This window comes from Notolepis coatsorum (assembly GCF_963971535.1).
Source record: "Notolepis coatsorum genome assembly, chromosome: 1".
NCBI lineage: Eukaryota > Metazoa > Chordata > Actinopteri > Aulopiformes > Paralepididae > Notolepis > Notolepis coatsorum.
This window is the reverse complement of record NC_140165.1, coordinates 116,145,250-116,164,475: the sequence shown is the minus strand read 5'-3', so window position 1 is coordinate 116,164,475 and position 19,226 is coordinate 116,145,250. Positions and strand designations below refer to the sequence as shown.

The window sequence follows — 19,226 nt, the reverse complement described above, 5'->3', positions numbered from 1 at the left end:
TTGCCTGATGGATTGATTGATTGATTGATTGAAAACTTTAACAGATTGCAGAATGGGTACAATACAGTACGGCTCAATACACACAATTGTTAAGGGGATGCAGACCAGAGAAAGACTTTCGTCTTGTTTACATCAGGGTCCCCCATTTTCAATTCATAATGACATTTATGACATACTGTACACAACATACAGATATACAGATATATATCATGACATTTATGACATACATGACATACAGGTATACAGTACTGTTACATTTGTGACATACAAGATATACAAATATACAGTACTGTTAAACAGAGATCCTGACAGAAAATATATGATGGGGAGGAAACTGTACATTAAGAGGGGGTGGGTGGGCGGGTGGGAGGGGGGGGATTTGGACATTTACGGTGGCCAGATAAGAGGTTAAACAAATTTCATTGGAATTTGCCTCATTTCAGCCTGTTCATAATCTAACAGTATTCCTAGGGACAACTGACAGCCCTAATTAACACTCGATATAAAATCATATTGATCTGCGGGGTCGCCCGTCCCTCATCAAATAAAACGAACCAAGTCTGTGAATCATTCCAGGGGTCAGACGTCCTGACCTGGCAGAACGCAGCCGACCGAGGGGGCGAAGAAAGGCTCCGAGAGCCGACGTCCTGACGTCCTGCCCTCCTGACCCCTGACCCCTGACCTCCTGCCGCGGAGCGAACTGCAGAAGTGGAGAGGCTGGAGACGCTCAGGAAATGAAGAGGTTGAAAAGTTAAACCGAGGAGTCGTCTCCGGATGAAGCAAACCAAAGGTCTTGTGGATTCCATGGCACAGACTAATCCAAACAGACTCCATGTTTAGACGGAGAGAGTCTGAACAGAAACCGCAAAAGTCGTCTTGCGGTCTCACTTTAAATGTTGCGTTTAGACTAGTGTTTTGGGATGGAGTTCTGCGATGGAGTTCTGCGTGCAGACGAGGCTGTAAAGACTCGAGACGACGGAGCCCCGCTGTCACACGCAGATTGGCGGAGATGTCACATGACCAGAAACGTCAGTGGCCAATCAGATCGCCTCAGGTCGTTGAGACAACCAGACGTGCTGTGAAGACCCGCCCTACTCTGCCTCTGATTCGCAGACTGTGGGTGGGGGAATGTGATTGGACCAAAGCAGCCAGTCACTAATAGTTGCGATAGCCGCGGGACAGATTCTTGTGTATTTAAAAGTACTGCCAATGTAGCCTTCAGGTGATCGCCATGGATAGAATCAGACATGCTTTGTTTACGCTTCTAGGCTACTGGCGTCTGGCGCATGCCTGTGATGTAAGCAGTACGCGCGACGAGAGCCTTGACAACCCTTTCGTCATAGTTTTATGCGGTTTGACAGTTTAGATGATAGCACAAAGGTTTATCGTTTCTAGGAATTCCACCCAGGAAGGTGGTCTCACTTTTTTGCCGCAAAAACGCTGTTGCCGTATAAACAACAGGCACATCCGAAGAAATATTTTTGCGGATTCACCTGCTAGCGTTTCCGTCTAACCAGGGCCTGAGACTGAATCTGAGGCTCACCTGCGCCTCACCATCGTGCCGGCAGGAAGGTCGTACAGCGATAACGAGCCTCCTGACTCACACACACACATAATCAAATAATCCTACTTGCTTCTCAGGCTCGCTCCTTCGTACACACATTTAGTTGGGGGGTGGGGGTGGGGGGGGGGGGGGGGGGGTGGTGGCGAACACTCTTTTGAGTCTGAGCGCACATGTGTCTCGCTGTGTGTGTGTTTTTTCCGCCGGAAACTAGGCGACGCAGCACCACACAGCATTTAGTTGCTCTTTGAAGCCGACAGGCTGAATGAGAAGGCCGTGGAGATAGTGTGTGTGTGTGTGTGTGTGTGTGTGTGTGTGTGTGTGTGTGTGTGTGTGTGTGTGTGTGTGTGTGTGTGTGTGTGTGTGTGTGTGTGTGTGTGTGTGTGTGTGTGTGTGTGTGTGTGTGTGTGTGTGTGTGTGTGTGTGTGTGTGTGTGTGCGCACGTGCCTAAATGTCTCTGCCTTTGATCCTGCGTTTGAAGCTGTGATTCTGATCTGGGTGACAGTTTGTCATAATTTCACTGAATGACAGAAGAGAGAGATGAGGGGGGAGAGGCGGAGAGGAAAAGAGGAGAAGAGGATACAAGAAGGGAAGAGAGGAGGAGAAGAGAGGAGAGGAGAAGAGAGGAGGAGGGGAGGGGAGAGAAAGCAACAGATTTCAATGGAAGAGAAGGAGAGAGAGAAGGGAAGAGAAGAGAAGAGAAGAGAAGAGAAGAGAAGAGAAGAGAAGAGAAGAGAAGAGAAGAGAAGAGAAGAGAAGAGAAGAGAAGAGAAGAGAAGAGAAGAGAAGAGAAGAGAAGAAACACGGAGATAAGGAGTGGAGGAAGATATGAGGAGATAAACGAGAAGAGAGAAGAGATGGTTATGGGGGGGATGAAAAGATGGTAAAAAGACAAAGAGAGAAAGACAGGAGAGGAGGAGCAGGCATACAGGTCAAAGAGGCAGCATATTATTAGATGAACGGTGAAATTAGGAATACATGTTTTATTCAACCTGGGAGAATAGAGGGCGTATGTGAACATGGCTGCAAGGCATGCGCTTCAATAACGACACAAAGAGACAATCAGCGATCCAAGAAGAATGCGGCACCGTAGTGATATTCAATGCAGCTATTCAGGGTATTTGCAAACGATGTAAGATTTTGTAATTACAGGCCATAGATTTATGGACTTTCATGCATATTTATATTAACATAATATGCTGTAGGTTGAAAATCTGAATGGAACCCCTAACCCTGGCAGCCATACACACAACAAAACCTTAACTCACCACATTCATGTATCCATATTATGTGATTGTGTGTGTGTGTGTGTGTGTGTGTGTGTGTGTGTGTGTGTGTGTGTGTGTGTGTGTGTGTGTGTGTGTGTGTGTGCGTGCGTGCGTGCATGCGTGCGTGCGTGCGTGCGTGCGTGCGTGCGTGCGTGCGTGCGTGTGTGTGTGTGTGTGTGTGTGGCGATGGCATTTCAGCCCAAGCCAGTGAATTATATTATAATATAAATATAATAAATGGCATGGGGCCTTCAAGACTCCATATTACACTTTTATTTTTTTTGTATTATCTTTTTCCCCCTCCTTTTTCCATTTTTCTCCCATCCCAATGTTAGTCGTTATGCCAATTCGCTTCCTGGTCGTTGCGCACTCTACCCCCTACTGTCGGTCTGGGAGGGCGGAGACTATCACATGCTTCCTCCGACAAATGTGTAGCAGTGGAGGTTTCTCTATGACAACACGTGAAATACAAATGCACTCATAATTCATAATTATTATTAATTTACATATACCTATATATATTTTTTTTTATTATAAATGTTTTCCTCTGTAAAAAAATGCCAGTGAATTTTTTTTTCTTCAAAAATGGCCAAAATTGACAGCTCTGAGCAGGCCTGCACTGCAGTATTGCCTGCAGTAATTATTCGTGCAGAATATCTGCACAGGTTGACCCATTGTTAAATAAATAATAAATAACAGCCAATCAAAATAGGCTATTAATGTCATCTAAGCACGGACTGTGCAGTTAAACTCTTGCCATTGAATGGAGGATTTAATGATTGACAGCCCTTGACATCCAATACACAGAGGTTGAATGATTGGCAGCCTTGCAAATCCAATCAGAGTCTGCCTGGTAAAATACATGCAGAACTGCAGCTGGGCTGGCGTCAGTGTTCTAGTCAAAGTTGTGTTCCATCATCTCATGTGTGCATTTTGCCTGAAGAAGAACATTAATTTGCCTAATATAATCATTCATATTTTAAGATCTTTATTCACTTGTTCACTTATTGTTGTGCACTGGATGATATATATATTTTTTTTTATCTCAGTTGAAGACTAGTGTAGTTGTAGTTGACGTGAACGTGCCATCTTGGACAGTGAAGGCAAGCTAACTTGTAGCTAGTAGTTTACAGTATAGCTGTAACAACACACAGTAGGCTAAATTAAACTTTGCGCCAACATTAGGACCGAAGTATAAACCAGCAACTGAGCAACATGAAGAAGTGGACTTATGCACCTGGATCAGAAAAAAGTAAGTTGTAGTGTTTGTAAAACAAAAGCCTGATTAGCCTGGATGCTAACGTTAGCTAACTGTTTAGAGAACAATACATACTTGTAGTAGACTTGATTAAGGGATTGCAACGTTGTTAACTTGGCTATGTCACACATAAACACAATGTAATGTATCATGTTGGCTGCTGGCTGCTAATGCAGCCTGCAGATAATATTTGCATGTGCACTGTGTTAGTGTAAATTAATGAATGTTGCCGCTAGCTTGTGGCTAGGCTAGCGTTCTTTGCTAATGGCTAACGTTAGCTAGTCGAATTGTTTAGAGACTTGAATAAGGGAATGAAACGTTGTTAACTTGGCTATGTCACATATAAACACAATGTAATGTATCACGTTGGCTGCTGGCTGCTAATGCAGCCTGCAGATAGGCCTGCCACGATAACACATTTTGCTGGGCGATTAATTGCCCCCGAAAATATCGCGATAAGCGATATTATTGCGACCGGTTAGAGAATTTTTTTTGAGAAATTTATTTCCCAAAACTTTTATTTTGAAGCCCACCGCTCCGTCTTTTCCGGTGTTTGACTTTTATTTTGAAGCCCACCGACCGGACCGGAAGTATTGTTGTTATTATCCTAAGCAGAAACTATGAGCCGACAACATGTATCGTCCGGTTCTGTTTTTGAGCTAATGATAAAACAAATTGTTGGTGAACAACTAACTTTCGGTTAGTTTTAACGTTAGCTACTAACGTTAGATGCAGCTACTACAGGCAATCAACGATGAGGAGGAAGCGTCAAAGCAGTAATAGAATAGCTGTGGTGCGTAAGCACTGCAGCACGACTCGAAACTACCGGAGTGTTATAATAAATTAATTCATGTTTAACTTGTCCCCGTGTCCAGTCCTTTGACTAGCCCCACCCGTTCATTGTAAACAATGATGCATGTAATTGTATTAACGTTATTCTGTGTTGTACTTGTAGCTATGCTATACGTTGTATTTCGTTTGTTAGATATTTAGCTAATGTTGTTAGCATGGAATGAGAATCAAAGCTCTATCTTTCATCTTTATTTAGCAGCCCAGTTTCTCCGGGCAGTAGCGAGTAACTACTTGGGTCTAAAAATAGCTAACGTTACACTACAAATAATGCTACTTGGTTAAAAGGAGCAACACTATTGAGAAATGTCTATGTGGCGTTGCCCCACGGAGCTCCCGTGCTGTACTCTAGTAACGTCAGCGGCCCGCCTCCCAACACGGACAGTGACTGAAGGGGCACTGGTTCCGCCTCATTAAAACAAACACGCAAATAGCAATTAATCGCGCCCGTCAAAATCATTGCATTCATTTTAATTATCGCAGCAATTAATCGATTTATTGCTTATCGCGGCAGGCCTACCTGCAGATAATATTTATGTGCACTGTGTTAGTGTAAATTAATGAATGTTGCCGCTAGCTTGTGGCTAGGCTAGCGTTCTTTGCTAATGGCTAACGTTAGCTAGCCGAATTGTTTAGAGACTTAATTAAGGGATTGCAACGTTGTTAACTTGGCTATGTCACATATAAACACAATGTATATCATGTTGGCTGCTGCTGCTAATGTAGCCTGCAGATAATATTTGCATGTGCACTGTGTTAGTGTAAATTAATGAATGTTGCCGCTAGCTTGTGGCTAGGCTAGCGTTCTTTGCTAATGGCTAACGTTAGCTAGTCGAATTGTTTAGAGACTTGAATAAGGGAATGAAACGTTGTTAACTTGGCTATGTCACATATAAACACAATGTAATGTATCACGTTGGCTGCTGGCTGCTAATGCAGCCTGCAGATAATATTTGCATGTGCACTGTGTTAGTGGTGCTGCCTAAATGAATGAATGTTTGCCGCTAGCTTGTGGCTAGGCTAGCGTACGTTGCACTGATCTAGTGACTAGTGCCTCTGTGGAGGAGGAAGTAAACATTGCCAGGCATTCTGGTCATTGTAGTTCTCCCTCTTTTCACAGACAGTTAAAGGAGACATGACATGCTGGTTTGATGAAATGTATAGTGTAAATGAAATGAATAGTGTATGTATATTCAATAGTAGTATTGATAGTATATTAGCCACTGTATACTGTACATGGTCTGCTTGGTTTGATCGGGCCGCCGAGCCATGGTCTGCTTGGTTTGATCGGGCCGCCGAGCCATGGTCTGCTTGGTTTGATTTAGGGGAGTGGTCTGCCCTGCGGGGGGGCCCCGACATATTGCGCAACACCACTGCATACCATTGACTCAGAAAGGTCTGTTTTATTGCAATCGTCACAGCAGTATAGTTTGTTTATACTTCAGAAGGATGATATTTAAACATGGTCCCCAAAACGAATGGAAGTGAATGAGGAGCCTGACACCTGGGAGAAATGGGGGTGTTGCAGCGTTGGGGATGTTTAAAAAATATAATTTAATATATAATATAATAATTTGTGCTTCACCTAAAAATTTGGTCAGCAGCCTCCACTGATGTGTAGCCAGCCCACCGCTTCTTTTCACCTGGCATCATTATGCCTCGTTTAGTACTCCAGCGGAGCGCTGGTAATCTACTTGTGGGCGGCGGGGAGCTAGCGTTATTAGCTCCGGTAAATTTGTTGTTGCTTCTCTCGTCTAGATCAATGGCGGACTTCCCGGAAGTAAAAAAAAACGAATAAGTGCTTGCCGATTGGTGGTAAGAACAGCAGGAGGTGGGTGCTAGCGGTGTGACGTAATTGGCAGAATCGACTGTCAATCAAAATTGTTCCGTTGTACCTGACACGACACATGCATTGCAAACTCAGATTATGTAGATATTACTGGAGAACATGGAGCTTTGTTTGAGAGAGATACAGTGAGTGCTGTCTCTTAAACTCTTAAAACTCATAAACTTTTTAGTCTTTTTACAATTTTAGTCAAGTTAGTCTGTTGAAGATGAAAGCCAGTGGGTATTGTATGACTCAGACTTCAGCAATAATCATGAGCATTATAAAATATATAAAAAAAAAACACACATGGCATGATGGAATACCATAAACATATTTCCTTTTTTAAGTAAGTAAAGAGGCCTATGTTCCTATCGGTGAGCACAATTTGTAACACAAAAAGTGAGACATGTAGCCTATTTATTTATTTAATATTTTATTTATTCATTTTATTATTATTATTTTATTTGTTGCCATGCCTAAAATAATAGTCAAGCATAGAGCTAACACATTTTCATAAACAATAATATAATTTTTTGTTATATGGTTATAATAAAAGCTTTTCTATACATTTGTCTGATTGATTGATTGAAAACTTTATTAACAGATTGCAGAATGGGTACAATACAGTACAGCTCAATACAACAACAGTGCTAAGACTGGAGGATGAAGACCAGAAAAATACTTTTGTCTTTTTTACATAAGGGTCCTCCATTTTCAATTCATCAAAACATTTAGAGACATACAAATATACAGTAGTTTCATAAAAATAAAAAAAATAGTATAAAAGAAATATATTACATTTCTTTTTTTTTTGCCACAAATATTGGTATCGGTATCGGCCGATTGTGTTAGTTGAACAATCGGTATCGGCTGCACATTTTCATATCGGTGCATCCCTAATTATAACGCACAGATACACACAATGTATGTGCCCTTAGAGTACAAGTCACCAGGCAGCAGCCACACATACATGTTCTAGAAGCACACACGTTAGAGTACAAGTCACCAGGCAGCAGCCACACATACATGTTCTAGAAGCACACACGTTAGAGTACAAGTCACCAGGCAGCAGCCACACATACATGTTCTAGAAGCACACACGTTAGAGTACAAGTCACCAGGCAGCAGCCACACATACATGTTCTAGAAGCACACACGTTAGAGTACAAGTCACCAGGCAGCAGCCACACATACATGTTCTAGAAGCCACACGTTAGAGTACAAGTCACCAGGCAGCAGCCACACATACATGTTCTAGAAGCACACACGTTAGGCAGCAGCCACACATACATGTTCTAGAAGCCCACACGTTAGGCAGCAGCCACACATACATGTTCTAGAAGCCCACACGTTAGGCACCAGCCACACATACATGTTCTAGAAGCCCACACGTTAGGCACCAGCCACACATACATGTTCTAGAAGCCCACACGTTAGGCACCAGGCAGCAGCCACACATACATGTTCTAGAAGCCCACACGTTAGGCAGCAGCCACACATACATGTTCTAGAAGCCACACGTTAGGCACCAGCCACACATACATGTTCTAGAAGCCCACACGTTAGGCACCAGGCAGCAGCCACACATACATGTTCTAGAAGCCCACACGTTAGGCAGCAGCCACACATACATGTTCTAGAAGCCACACGTTAGGCAGCAGCCACACATACATGTTCTAGAAGCCCACACGTTAGGCAGCAGCCACACATACATGTTCTAGAAGCACACACGTTAGGCAGGGCTTAAGGGGTGGGGCAAACATAGACCAATGAAAGCAATAATTCCCTGTATTATTCCTATTACACTATTGCACACTATTACACTATCATAGGTCTTATTTCAATGGACAATGATGTAAATTATTTAATGTATTGAATGCACAGGTATATCAATGACAATAGGTTCACTATGGCATGTGGTAAACAGGTGCCAGAGATATGTGTAGTAACTTCATACTGAATATATATTTCAATAAACAATGATGGAAATTCATTTAAATAAAATATTTGTCGTTGACCAATCCGAAAAATAGTCCAGAACACAGGTCCCTGACCTGCCATCATGCTCTGGGCAACGTCACGCCCACATTGAGATGAGCTGCAGACAGACAGACACCACAGATTACATGATCCGCTCCCGCCTGGTGGAGATACATATAGGAAAGAATATTTAAATATATATATATATATATATATATATATATATATATATATATATATATATATATATATACATAACCAGTGTTGGGACTAACTTTGTAACGCGTTACAGAAACGAAGTTACTTTTTGCCGCAACTAGTACTCTAACGCATTACTTTTGAAATTCAGTAACGCTACTTACGTTACTGAATGGTTTGTTAGTTCGTTACTGCGTTCTTTTTATGTAGATTCATAGCGAGCGTCCTTATTTCGCCTGCGTTTGTTTTGTTTACTGTAGACTGAAAGGCGCTATATAAAACGAAGTATTATTATTATTATTATTATTATTATTTCTTTCCGTAGCCTCATTCTGGTTTTCGCACTTCTGATTGGCCACTGACGTTCTGAAAGAAATAGACTCTCTCCTGTTTATTTCACCTGCGTAGATGTGGGCGTGTTTGTTTTGATTTTACTATAGTATTAGTCTAGAGACCATCATGGCGGCGTCCACTAAATCCAGTTTTGGTACATGGAGATATTCTCAGTATTTTTCCTATATCGAGAGCAAAGAAAAGAACATCTTGGTAAAATGTACGTTGTGTCTACGGGTCCTATCGACTGCCCAAAACAGCAATTCTAATTTACTGAAGCACCTGGAGAAACAACATGCTTCAACGAAGCTAGTAGCTAAGCCATCAGACACACCCGAAGCCACTCCACGCAAGCAACAGCGGCTCGATTTTACTCGAGGGACTGCTAGCCAGGGAGCACGCGACAAAGCAATTGCACGGTATGTTGTGGAAAACATGCAGGCTATTTCGACAGTGGAGTCACCTGCTTTCAAGCAACTAGTGGACATGATACCATGTCCCAGTGGCACACGGCAAATGGGGCGGAAAACGTTTTCCAATTACTTGGATATTGAATATACAAAGATGGAAACTGAGATCAAGAAAACGTTTGAAGGGCTGGACTACATCTCGACCACCGCAGACATTTGGTCCGTCCACAACAAAAGTTTCCTCGGGATAACATCTCACTGGATAAACCCAACTACTTTACAACGCCAGAAAGCGGCATTGGCTTGTAAACGGATAAAGGGTAGGCACACGTATGATGTCATTGCTGCTGAGATTGACCACATTCACTCATTGTATGGAGTTTCAAAAAAAGTTACAGCCACAGTTACTGATAACGGCTCTAACTTCGTAAAAGCATTTCAAATGTATCAACCGGAATCGCTCTCTGACGATGATGATGAAGTTGATGAAGAGGTTATCTTCACTGATGTTGCAGACGTGCTTAACACCGCTGCAGAGGAAGGGCTTGTTTTACCTCCACACCAGAGATGTGCATCTCACACACTGAACTTAATTTCATGCTCTGATGTGGACAAGTGGCTCCTTTCAAATCCTGGGACTAAGGGAATCTACAGAAGCGCTACAGCTAAGTGCACAGCACTGTGGAATAAAGCTAGCAGGTCGACAGTGGCTTCAGAGATAGTGGGCGAAGTGGTGGCCAAAAAGCTGCTGGTGCCATGCACTACAAGGTGGAATTCCTTTTATGATGCTGTGGCAAGAATAATTGAAATACCTATGGCTGACTTGAGTGCCATCTCTGGTCGTTTACAGCTCAAATGTATCAGCGAAAGGGAACTTCAGTTTCTGAAGGAATACTGTGCCATAATGAAGCCACTCACAGTTGCTCTGGACATCCTGCAAGGAGAGGATAACTGTTACTATGGCACCCTCCTGCCCACTCTAGAAGTATTAATGTCAAAGACACTGGGGACGAAAGATGGTCTGACTGTGGCAACTGGCCTACCTGAAGCCGTAGTGCAGGTAAGCAACATTCATCAACACTTTTGTAATGATCTGCTTTCCCCTCCTCACTGTACAGAAATACTGCATTAATCAGTGGACACCAGTGCACCGCTCGTTTTTATTACAGCACACATGGTATAATTGTTTACTAAAGGAGAAAAAAATATGTAAACATTAATATTGTTAGCTGAGAGAGAGCACTGATATAGCCAAAGAAAAAGGGACATTATTTGAACATATTGATATCTTATTTATAAACTGTACTGCATCTACACACTGGGTGCAACATACATAAATAGTAATACTTGTTTTTTTGGCAAAATAAAGTTTTAGTTTTGTCATCAGTTGTACATATATTCTCAATTTCTCATTGTCTTTTTTTGTGGTGTTTAAATTATTTTATAACTCATAATAATAACTATAGTTCAAAATCACCTGGTGGTGTACAGCTTTCATGGAAATGTACACGAAGGGAATCTCTCACTTATTCTAATGTCTGTGTCACTGTGTGTATGTTTCGCAGGCTATCAAAAGACGATTTGCATCTGTCTTGGAAAGCAACGATGCAATGCTGGCGGCTGTCACACTTCCCAAGTTCAAGTTAAGGTGGTTGAGAGAGCAGAGGAAGAAAGAGATGGTCAAGGGAATCCTGGCAGCAGAGTGTCACAGGTTTGTCTCTGTGCAGCAATCGGCCAAGAATCCCCTGCCTCCGACAACACCACCAGACCCAGGCTCGTCCAAAGAGCAGGACTTTTTTTGCTTTGAGGACAATGAGGAGGGTGAGGAGGACACCTTCAGCACTGTGGAGAGTCAGGTAATGGCCTACTTGAGAACAGCCGAAACAGGGATGGAGATTCTCAAACAGTTTCCCATAATAAAGGAAATTTGTCTGAAAAAAAATGCAGCTACTCCATCCAGTGCACCAGTTGAGAGACTCTTCAGCCTGGGGAGTCTGGTACTGTCTCCAAAGAGGAACAGGCTGTCTGACCAAAGGTTTGAGAAGCTGCTCCTTATGAGGTACAACCACTGGTTCGAAGGCTAAACCGCCACTCAAACATTCATCCAGGTCTTTGCCAGTAAGCACTTTATTTTGTTTTGATTAAGTAGGCCCACATTTGTTATCTGTGCAACATAAAACGTGGCTTAATTTAGTAGCCACAGTGACACAAACAACTGCACTTTATTTTTTATTTTATTTTTTATAATTTATGTTATATTTCAGAACACTTATTTTATGTAAAAGTGCATTGCTTGCTGGTATTCATACTTGAATTAAAGGAAAAATGCTGTGACTTGTTTTTTTATACTATACCATATACACAACAGCAGTTGCAACTTGCCTCTATACGAATATGGTGCTGAAACCACTTACATTTTTGCACTTTGATTCTGAATAATATATTCAGATTGTATTTAGTTATTTATTTCAGAATGTCTTGAGGAAAATAAATGTTGTGTTTGTTCTGTTGCACATTGCTTGCTAGATTTCATACTTGAGATATGAAGGGATATTTTAATGTGCAAACACAACAGTAGTTATGGTGCTGAAGCCAATTTAATTTTTGCTTTTTGATTCTGAATAATATATTCAGCTTGTATTCAGTTATTTATTTCAGAATGCCTTGAGGAAAATAAATGCTGTGTTTGTTCTGTTGCACATTGCTTGCTAGATTTCATACTTGAGATATGAAGGGATATTTTAATGTGCTAAACACAACAGTAGTTATGGTGCTGAAGCCACTTACATTTTAGCTTTTTGATTCTGAATAATATATTCAGATTGTATTTAGTTATTTATTTCAGAATGCCTTGAGGAAAATAAATGCTGTGTTTGTTCTGTTGCACATTGCTTGCTAGATTTCATACTTGAGATATGAAGGGATATTTTAACGTGCTAAACACAACAGTAGTTATGGTGCTGAAGCCACTTACATTTTTGCTTTTTGATTCTGAATAATATATTCAGATTGTATTCAGTTATTCATTTCAGAATGCCTTGAGGAAAATAAATGTTGTGTTTGTTCTGTTGCACATTGCTTGCTAGATTTCATACTTGAGATATGAAGGGATATTTTAATGTGCAAACACAACAGTAGTTATGGTGCTGAAGCCAATTTAATTTTTGCTTTTTGATTCTGAATAATATATTCAGCTTGTATTCAGTTATTTATTTCAGAATGCCTTGAGGAAAATAAATGCTGTGTTTGTTCTGTTGCACATTGCTTGCTAGATTTCATACTTGAGATATGAAGGGATATTTTAATGTGCTAAACACAACAGTAGTTATGGTGCTGAAGCCACTTACATTTTAGCTTTTTGATTCTGAATAATATATTCAGATTGTATTTAGTTATTTATTTCAGAATGCCTTGAGGAAAATAAATGCTGTGTTTGTTCTGTTGCACATTGCTTGCTAGATTTCATACTTGAGATATGAAGGGATATTTTAACGTGCTAAACACAACAGTAGTTATGGTGCTGAAGCCACTTACATTTTTGCTTTTTGATTCTGAATAATATATTCAGATTGTATTCAGTTATTCATTTCAGAATGCCTTGAGGAAAATAAATGTTGTGTTTGTTCTGTTGCACATTGCTTGCTAGATTTCATACTTGAGATATGAAGGGATATTTTAATGTGCAAACACAACAGTAGTTATGGTGCTGAAGCAACTTTAATTTTAGCTTTTTGATTCTGAATAATATATTCAGCTTGTTTAGTTATATATTTCAGAATTCCTTGGGGGAAACATTTTTGGTTGGGCTATTTTGTTATGTGTGCCTTGTGTGTTAGTTTTGGCTAACTAAGCAAAGCCAGACTGACTATTTTTGTTAGTTTGGTTGGTATTTTTTGGATATATTGGCAGACTATACCCAACTATGACCTGTAGAAGGCAGCAATACTGGTTCTGGCCTGAAATAAATTGGCATTTAAACATTATCTTTGTGTTTGTGTCAGGTTTGTGTTTGTATAGACCACATTGCTTAGCAGAGTTCAGTGATGTGAATGCAAATGAATGGAAACTGTCAAGTTGATTAACATTTTTGACTGTAAGAATCTGTAAGGGTATTAATGGGAGCAATAAAAAAAAATGTAAGTAACTAAATAGTTACTTTTCACAGTAACTCATTACTTTTGGGTGTAAGTAACTATTAAAGTAACTAAGTTACTTTTAAATGAAGTAACTAGTAAAGTAACTGAGTTACTATTTTTCAGTAACTAGCACAACACTGTACATAACACACGCTAAGACACGCAAACGTACACACACACACACACACACACACAAACAAACAAACAAACAAACAAACAAACAATTGGAATTGGAATGGAAAGAGAACACCAGTGGCATCTTTAAAGGTGCCCAGTCCAGGTGGTTTCTCCTCAGGAAGCTCATCTTTAAAAGTGCCCAGTCCAGGTGGTTTCTCCTCAGGAAGCTCATCTTTAAAAGTGCCCAGTCCAGGTGGTTTCTCCTCAGGAAGCTCAGTTCTTTAAAGGTGCCCAGTCCAGGTGGTTTCTCCTCAGGAAGCTCAGTTCTTTAAAAGTGCCCAGTCCAGGTGGTTTCTCCTCAGGAAGCTCAGTTCTTTAAAGGTGCCCAGTCCAGGTGGTTTCTCCTCAGGAAGCTCATCTTTAAAAGTGCCCAGTCCAGGTGGTTTCTCCTCAGGAAGCTCAGTTCTTTAAAGGTGCCCAGTCCAGGTGGTTTCTCCTCAGGAAGCTCAGTTCTTTAAAGGTGCCCAGTCCAGGTGGTTTCTCCTCAGGAAGCTCAGTTCTTTAAAAGTGCCCAGTCCAGGTGGTTTCTCCTCAGGAAGCTCATTTCTTTAAAAGTGCCCAGTCCAGGTGGTTTCTCCTCAGGAAGCTCAGTTCTTTAAAGGTGCCCAGTCCAGGTGGTTTCTCCTCAGGAAGCTCATCTTTAAAAGTGCCCAGTCCAGGTGGTTTCTCCTCAGGAAGCTCATCTTTAAAAGTGCCCAGTCCAGGTGGTTTCTCCTCAGGAAGCTCATCTTTAAAAGTGCCCAGTCCAGGTGGTTTCTCCTCAGGAAGCTCATCTTTAAAAGTGCCCAGTCCAGGTGGTTTCTCCTCAGGAAGCTCAGTTCTTTAAAAGTGCCCAGTCCAGGTGGTTTCTCCTCAGGAAGCTCAGTTCTTTAAAAGTGCCCAGTCCAGAAGGTTTCTCCTCAGGAAGCTCAGTTCTTTAAAAGTGCCCAGTCCAGGTGGTTTCTCCTCAGGAAGCTCAGTTCTTTAAAAGTGCCCAGTCCAGGTGGTTTCTCCTCAGGAAGCTCAGTTCTTTAAAAGTGCCCAGTCCAGGTGGTTTCTCCTCAGGAAGCTCAGTTCTTTAAAGGTGCCCAGTCCAGGTGGTTTCTCCTCAGGAAGCTCATCTTTAAAAGTGCCCAGTCCAGGTGGTTTCTCCTCAGGAAGCTCATCTTTAAAAGTGCCCAGTCCAGGTGGTTTCTCCTCAGGAAGCTCATCTTTAAAAGTGCCCAGTCCAGGTGGTTTCTCCTCAGGAAGCTCATCTTTAAAAGTGCCCAGTCCAGGTGGTTTCTCCTCAGGAAGCTCATCTTTAAAAGTGCCCAGTCCAGGTGGTTTCTCCTCAGGAAGCTCATCTTTAAAGGTGCCCAGTCCAGGTGGTTTCTCCTCAGGAAGCTCAGTTCTTTAAAAGTGCCCAATCCAGGTGGTTTCTCCTCAGGAATCTCATCTTTAAAAGTGCCCAGTCCAGGTGGTTTCTCCTCAGGAAGCTCAGTTCTTTAAAGGTGCCCAGTCCAGGTGGTTTCTCCTCAGGAAGCTCAGTTCTTTAAAAGTGCCCAGTCCAGGTGGTTTCTCCTCAGGAAGCTCATCTTTAAAAGTGCCCAGTCCAGGTGGTTTCTCCTCAGGAAGCTCAGTTCTTTAAAGGTGCCCAGTCCAGGTGGTTTCTCCTCAGGAAGCTCAGTTCTTTAAAGGTGCCCAGTCCAGGTGGTTTCTCCTCAGGAAGCTCAGTTCTTTAAAAGTGCCCAGTCCAGGTGGTTTCTCCTCAGGAAGCTCAGTTCTTTAAAGGTGCCCAGTCCAGGTGGTTTCTCCTCAGGAAGCTCAGTTCTTTAAAAGTGCCCAGTCCAGGTGGTTTCTCCTCAGGAAGCTCAGTTCTTTAAAGGTGCCCAGTCCAGGTGGTTTCTCCTCAGGAAGCTCATCTTTAAAAGTGCCCAGTCCAGGTGGTTTCTCCTCAGGAAGCTCATCTTTAAAAGTGCCCAGTCCAGGTGGTTTCTCCTCAGGAAGCTCATCTTTAAAAGTGCCCAGTCCAGGTGGTTTCTCCTCAGGAAGCTCATCTTTAAAAGTGCCCAGTCCAGGTGGTTTCTCCTCAGGAAGCTCAGTTCTTTAAAAGTGCCCAGTCCAGGTGGTTTCTCCTCAGGAAGCTCAGTTCTTTAAAGGTGCCCAGTCCAGGTGGTTTCTCCTCAGGAAGCTCAGTTCTTTAAAAGTGCCCAGTCCAGGTGGTTTCTCCTCAGGAAGCTCAGTTCTTTAAAAGTGCCCAGTCCAGGTGGTTTCTCCTCAGGAAGCTCAGTTCTTTAAAAGTGCCCAGTCCAGGTGGTTTCTCCTCAGGAAGCTCAGTTCTTTAAAAGTGCCCAGTCCAGGTGGTTTCTCCTCAGGAAGCTCAGATCTTTAAAGGTGCCCAGTCCAGGTGGTTTCTCCTCAGGAAGCTCATCTTTAAAAGTGCCCAGTCCAGGTGGTTTCTCCTCAGGAAGCTCATCTTTAAAGGTGCCCAGTCCAGGTGGTTTCTCCTCAGGAAGCTCAGTTCTTTAAAAGTGCCCAGTCCAGGTGGTTTCTCCTCAGGAAGCTCATCTTTAAAAGTGCCCAGTCCAGGTGGTTTCTCCTCAGGAAGCTCATCTTTAAAAGTGCCCAGTCCAGGTGGTTTCTCCTCAGGAAGCTCATCTTTAAAGGTGCCCAGTCCAGGTGGTTTCTCCTCAGGAAGCTCAGTTCTTTAAAAGTGCCCAGTCCAGGTGGTTTCTCCTCAGGAAGCTCAGTTCTTTAAAGGTGCCCAGTCCAGGTGGTTTCTCCTCAGGAAGCTCATCTTTAAAAGTGCCCAGTCCAGGTGGTTTCTCCTCAGGAAGCTCATCTTTAAAAGTGCCCAGTCCAGGTGGTTTCTCCTCAGGAAGCTCATCTTTAAAAGTGCCCAGTCCAGGTGGTTTCTCCTCAGGAAGCTCATCTTTAAAAGTGCCCAGTCCAGGTGGTTTCTCCTCAGGAAGCTCAGTTCTTTAAAAGTGCCCAGTCCAGGTGGTTTCTCCTCAGGAAGCTCAGTTCTTTAAAGGTGCCCAGTCCAGGTGGTTTCTCCTCAGGAAGCTCAGTTCTTTAAAAGTGCCCAGTCCAGGTGGTTTCTCCTCAGGAAGCTCAGTTCTTTAAAAGTGCCCAGTCCAGGTGGTTTCTCCTCAGGAAGCTCAGTTCTTTAAAAGTGCCCAGTCCAGGTGGTTTCTCCTCAGGAAGCTCAGTTCTTTAAAAGTGCCCAGTCCAGGTGGTTTCTCCTCAGGAAGCTCAGTTCTTTAAAGGTGCCCAGTCCAGGTGGTTTCTCCTCAGGAAGCTCATCTTTAAAAGTGCCCAGTCCAGGTGGTTTCTCCTCAGGAAGCTCATCTTTAAAGGTGCCCAGTCCAGGTGGTTTCTCCTTAGGAAGCTCAGTTCTTTAAAAGTGCCCAGTCCAGGTGGTTTCTCCTCAGGAAGCTCATCTTTAAAAGTGCCCAGTCCAGGTGGTTTCTCCTCAGGAAGCTCATCTTTAAAAGTGCCCAGTCCAGGTGGTTTCTCCTCAGGAAGCTCATCTTTAAAGGTGCCCAGTCCAGGTGGTTTCTCCTCAGGAAGCTCAGTTCTTTAAAAGTGCCCAGTCCAGGTGGTTTCTCCTCAGGAAGCTCATCTTTAAAAGTGCCCAGTCCAGGTGGTTTCTCCTCAGGAAGCTCAGTTCTTTAAAAGTGCCCAGTCCAGGTGGTTTCTCCTCAGGAAGCTCAGTTCTTTAAAAGTGCCCAGTCCAGGTGGTTTCTCCTCAGGAAGCTCAGTTCTTTAAAAGTGCCCAGTCCAGGTGGTTTCTCCTCAGGAAGCTCAGTTCTTTAAAAGTGCCCAGTCCAGGTGGTTTCTCCTCAGGAAGCTCAGTTCTTTAAAAGTGCCCAGTCCAGGTGGTTTCTCCTCAGGAAGCTCAGTTCTTTAAAGGTGCCCAGTCCAGGTGGTTTCTCCTCAGGAAGCTCATCTTTAAAAGTGCCCAGTCCAGGTGGTTTCTCCTCAGGAAGCTCATCTTTAAAGGTGCCCAGTCCAGGTGGTTTCTCCTCAGGAAGCTCAGTTCTTTAAAAGTGCCCAGTCCAGGTGGTTTCTCCTCAGGAAGCTCATCTTTAAAAGTGCCCAGTCCAGGTGGTTTCTCCTCAGGAAGCTCAGTTCTTTAAAAGTGCCCAGTCCAGGTGGTTTCTCCTCAGGAAGCTCATCTTTAAAAGTGCCCAGTCCAGGTGGTTTCTCCTCAGGAAGCTCATCTTTAAAAGTGCCCAGTCCAGGTGGTTTCTCCTCAGGAAGCTCATCTTTAAAAGTGCCCAGTCCAGGTGGTTTCTCCTCAGGAAGCTCATCTTTAAAAGTGCCCAGTCCAGGTGGTTTCTCCTCAGGAAGCTCATCTTTCAAAGTGCCCAGTCCAGGTGGTTTCTCCTCAGGAAGCTCATCTTTAAAAGTGCCCAGTCCAGGTGGTTTCTCCTCAGGAAGCTCATCTTTAAAAGTGCCCAGTCCAGGTGGTTTCTCCTCAGGAAGCTCATCTTTCAAAGTGCCCAGTCCAGGTGGTTTCTCCTCAGGAAGCTCATCTTTCAAAGTGCCCAGTCCAGGTGGTTTCTCCTCAGGAAGCTCAGTTCTTTAAAAGTGCCCAGTCCAGGTGGTTTCTCCTCAGGAAGCTCATCTTTAAAAGTGCCCAGTCCAGGTGGTTTCTCCTCAGGAAGCTCATCTTTAAAAGTGCCCAGTCCAGGTGGTTTCTCCTCAGGAAGCTCATCTTTAAAAGTGCCCAGTCAAGGTGGTTTCTCCTCAGGAAGCTCAGTTCTTTAAAAGTGCCCAGTCCAGGTGGTTTCTCCTCAGGAAGCTCATCTTTAAAAGTGCCCAGTCCAGGTGGTTTCTCCTCAGGAAGCTCATCTTTAAAAGTGCCCAGTCCAGGTGGTTTCTCCTCAGGAAGCTCAGTTCTTTAAAAGTGCCCAGTCCAGGTGGTTTCTCCTCAGGAAGCTCATCTTTAAAAGTGCCCAGTCCAGGTGGTTTCTCCTCAGGAAGCTCATCTTTAAAAGTGCCCAGTCCAGGTGGTTTCTCCTCAGGAAGCTCATCTTTAAAAGTGCCCAGTCCAGGTGGTTTCTCCTCAGGAAGCTCATCTTTAAAAGTGCCCAGTCCAGGTGGTTTCTCCTCAGGAAGCTCAGTTCTTTAAAAGTGCCCAGTCCAGGTGGTTTCTCCTCAGGAAGCTCAGTTCTTTAAAGGTGCCCAGTCCAGGTGGTTTCTCCTCAGGAAGCTCAGTTTTTTAAAAGTGCCCAGTCCAGGTGGTTTCTCCTCAGGAA

General features: G+C 43.2%; 1 pseudogene across 1 annotated transcript in view; it reads right to left on the bottom strand.

Annotated features, from left to right (window-relative positions):
* The window catches only part of LOC311247981, a 45,384-nt pseudogene extending 43,827 nt beyond the window's left edge, over positions 1–1,557 (bottom strand). Inside the window, exons 1-2 of the transcript in view lie at positions 1,544–1,557; positions 594–700 (exon numbers count right to left, since the gene is read on the bottom strand). The product of the transcript in view is annotated as an uncharacterized misc_RNA (transcript). The remainder of the gene's footprint in view (positions 1–593; positions 701–1,543) is intronic.
* Positions 1,558–19,226: the final 17,669 nt, after the last annotated feature.